Source organism: Colossoma macropomum, unplaced genomic scaffold (assembly GCF_904425465.1).
Source record: "Colossoma macropomum unplaced genomic scaffold, Colossoma_macropomum, whole genome shotgun sequence".
Lineage (NCBI taxonomy): Eukaryota > Metazoa > Chordata > Actinopteri > Characiformes > Serrasalmidae > Colossoma > Colossoma macropomum.
The window spans coordinates 20,068,423-20,072,651 of record NW_023494789.1 but is presented as its reverse complement, the minus strand read 5'-3'; the positions used below and the strand labels follow the sequence as shown (position 1 = coordinate 20,072,651).

General features: G+C 41.6%; 1 long non-coding RNA gene across 1 annotated transcript; it reads left to right on the top strand.

Moving 5' to 3' along the window:
- Nucleotides 1–275: 275 nt before the first annotated feature.
- Nucleotides 276–1,096, top strand: LOC118807523. The gene is made up of 3 exons (XR_005007228.1): nt 276–361; nt 898–905; nt 1,041–1,096. It is a non-coding gene; the product is annotated as an uncharacterized LOC118807523 (long non-coding RNA).
- The last annotated feature ends 3,133 nt before the right edge of the window (nt 1,097–4,229 follow it).

Genomic DNA, 4,229 nt, shown 5'->3' with positions numbered 1-4,229 from the left:
TACTTTAACATCTAATTCTGCTGTGGAGCTGCGACAGTGCAGTAAAAGAGCCGCACGTTGCTGACCCCTGACCTAACCCTAAGAGATGGCAGAGTAATCATCAAAACGTTACCCAACCTTGGTTTTCTTTTTGCTGCTTTTGAAGATTTTGTGTTCTGGAAACCAAGATTGCATTTTACCACAACACCTTCATATAATGTCATTTGGCTACAAAGCTTGTTAATATCTTTCTTTAGTGTTTGTGTTTTTTTGTTTTTTTTTTATTATTTTTCCTAAGTTTGCATTTTCACTCTTAAGTTGCTTCAGAAGAACGTGAATGACCTTGAGATGGATGCCACAGTGGGGAGAGCTGTTTATACAGGTTCATTCAGTCTTGTCTTCTCTACACCAAACTCTGTGTATGTTAATCATTAGTGTTGTACTCTCTACACTGTGTATTTGAGTGGTCAGTGATTCATGTCCTTGTGTGTATGTAAGTGGATCAAGCAATCTGTGTACTGTGTTTTTTGGGATGCGACACCGCTTTGCTTTCTACAGCAGTGAGTGCAATGCTTTCTCTAGACCAGACTCTGTCCAGAGATCCACCTAAACAATACATTCTGTGCAATGAATTGTGGTTGGCAGGCCAAACTATGCAATGCATACCTTAAATTGTGTTGGGAGCTGAAACTGTGCTTTGCATTCAGGATCCTAACTATTGTTTAGGATGGTTCAGCATATTACTTTACTGGCATTCAGCTGTGTGCTGTGTTAATTGAATGTGATGTTTGTATTATGAAATGCTCAGATTTATTCAGATTTATTTACTTCGATTTCAATATTTCTGTTTGCAATGATTTCATATCTCCTGCATATAACCTCGATTATCTTAAGTTTACCTCATTCCTATGCTTACAGCAGTATTGGTAGGTGGACATAATCTTTTCCACTCAACCCGAAGATGGGGCCTTTCAAACTTGGCTAAGTATTCTTCATTCATTTCTTTACTGCATTCTTGCACTTCCACCATGTGACTTTCAATATCTGTCTACAAACCTCAGATCTAGATCTTCAGTGACCTCAACCTTCCATTGGACAGGCTGCCATCATTCTGCCAGGCAGCGAGCAGTCAACATTCTGGAACTGATTCTCTGCAGACCTACCCCAGCACTGGATATCACAGTTACCCCCCTCAACTGCTCAGATCACTTTCACACTCTTCCTCCCTACTCTCCCTCCCTAGTCTTCCTCCCTAGTCTTCCTGTTAGTCACCCCTTCAAGTTCTTCCTTCACTCGGCACAACCTGCGGTCCACCCCTCCTTTGTCTCTTTCAAGCTCATTCTATCTACTCTGATCCACCCAGACTCATTTTCTTCTCTCTCCCTGGATGCAGCTGCTATTTTCTCATTTCTTTACTTTCATCTGCAGTCCATCTTCTGTGTCCGCTCCTACAGGCCTGCAAGATCTTCCTCACTCTCCCCCTGGCTGACAGATGTCCTCCGCAGCAACCAGAGAGAAGTAAGAATGGCTGAGTGAAGATGGAAGAAATCCCAGCTCATCCTCTTGCTCTTAATGCCCTTACCTGTTTCTTCTGATCACAGATCCCATCTGCACTGCTCCACTCCTGCTGCCCTTCATCACTTTAATCATGAACAGCTGTCATCAGATCACATTCCACTGGCATCCAGGACTGCCAGGGTAGTTCAGTTCGTGAACAATCCCGCATTTGACGGCTCCACTGTCAGCAGCTACCCACCATATTCCCTCTTCTTTCCCATCAAAAATTCTTAAATGTACATTCTGTAATCAATTGTTACCCTTTCTAACTCACAACCAGCTCCAGGACCACAAGCAGTCTGGTTTCAGAACTCAACAGAAACTGCCCTCATAGCAGTGACCTGAGAAGCTGGTTCTGATTCTTTATGAACTCTTTGCAGCCTTCAAAAGTCATCCACAAGATCTGCCCATTTATCCTCACCAACACTGAATTGCTCTGCGTGGAAGTGGTGCGAGTCCCATCCTGAGGGGCGCTTATATCAAGTAACATGGAGAGGGTCTGCTACATGCAGGCTCTCCAACAGAGTCCCACAAGGCTCGATGCTGGCTCCTCTTGTGGTTTCACTCTATGGTCTTTTTCATGGTGATGTAATATTTATTGCTATTTTCTGATTTACTTTTTGTACTTGCTATGATACACTGAGTGAACAACAAAGCGCTTTTGTAAGTCACTTTGAATGTGCGTGTACTAAATGCAGTAAATACATTTAAAATGACCTGTTTTTTGTACATTCACACTAGTGACATGGTAAACAGTGTTTAACAGCATGTCGACGAGGCACAGTTTTCCTGTGAATGGGTAAGATGGACACTCCATTTGTTTTCTGTACATGTCAGTCCAGGTGAGTCTTTTTTCATTATAGAACACCAGCTTGATATCTGCAGAGTTTCTTTAGCAACTGGCCTTTTTTAAATTTGCCCAATTTTTTGCTTTTTTTTGCACCTGTGGTCTTGCAAGTGGAGGAAGTCCAGAAAAGTGGAGACCTGCAGTAAGGTCCTATACAATGCAATTATTGCATAACACTTGGTCTGATTTTAACTATACTGTGTGCAAATGAACAGATGTTAGGAGGAAACTAATTGACATGAAATCATTAGAATTTTGCTGAATCCAAACGTAAAAATGTTTTAACATGCGTGGAATATTTCTGAACTAGCTTTCTCCTGGCCTGGACATGCTGACATCTGTGCCTGGCTGGACTGACCAGAGGAAGAAATGCGAGTCAGTGTTCAGGGAAGTGATCCAGCATGGTAGGAATACCATACTTTTTTTCCCTAGTTCGTGTCTACCAATGACTGTGCAGTGTAATAATTGGCAATTAACCCACTACACTATACCTATTTACACGTTGTTGTAATTGGTTTAGCTGTGTTTTATTTGATAGAATATATGGAGTGTGTACCTGGACTTTAAATTTTAAATCCTTTCTTGAGACCAATCAGTATGCACATGCCAAACCTCTCATTGGATTGTATCAGGACGGTGGGTTCCTGTGACTTGGCAAATTCAGCTCTCTGTGCCGTCCAGGTGAGTTGTGTCTTGTCGAGGATCAGTGCTTTGATGTCTTCACTGTTTCATTGGTGCACTCTGTTCTTCTTGAGTTTGACAACATGGTCCACAATGGCTTTTTTACAAAGTGAAAATCAGTCATTTTGTTTCTCACTAATTTGTGTTTTCTGTTCTTTCAGTCTGCAGTGTGGATTGGCTTCAGAAGAAGAACGTGAATGAAACAGAGTTGGAGTTTACAGGATCATTGTCTTTTGTCTTCTCTACACCAAACTCTCTGTACATGCCCGTTTCCAATAAAATTTGTGATGCAGTGCAGAATGTAAAAAAGCAGAATGCAACCATGTGCAAATCATTTAAATCATATGTTTAATTGAAAATCGTACAAAGACCAGATATCAGATGTTGAAACTGACCTTTTGTTGTTTGAAAATTGAAAGCACATTTTGAATTTGCTGCCAGCAACAGGTCTCAGAAACATGCTTTTATGTAAAAGGTTCAGGAATCTTCCAACAACTGTTGTCTGTGAAGACAGTTTGTGGCTGCATCCACAAAAGCAAGTTAACTCTACCAGGCAAAGAAGAAAACATGTATAAACAATCCTGAAACACCGCTGCCTTCTCTGGGCCTGAGTTACTTTAAGATTGACTGAGGCGAGGTGAAAATGTCCTGTTGTCCACCGAATCAAAATTTGAAATTCTTTATGGAAATCCCAAATAGAGGAGGGACCATCCAGCTTGTTACCAGCACGCAGTTCAAAATCCAGCATCCATGATGGTATGAGGGTGTGTCAGTGCACGTGGCATGGGTGACTTGCAGATCTGTGAAGGCACCATTAATGCTAAATGATATGTACAGTTTTTCACAGCAACGTATGCTGCCATCCAGATGTCTTTTTCAGGGAAGACCTTGCTTATTTCAGCAAGACAATGCCTAACCACATTCTGCTCTATTACAAAAGCTTGGCTTTGTAGTAAGAGTCCCAGTGCGAAACTGGCCTGTCTGCAGTCCAGGAATTTCACCCATTAAAAACATGTGGCGCATTATGAAACAAAAAATATGACAAACACCCCAAACTGTTGAGCAGCTGAATTCCTATATAGAGCAAGAATGGGAAAACATTTCACTTTCAAAACTACAGGAATTGTTCTCCTCGGTTCCCAAATGCTTACGGAGTGTTGTTAGA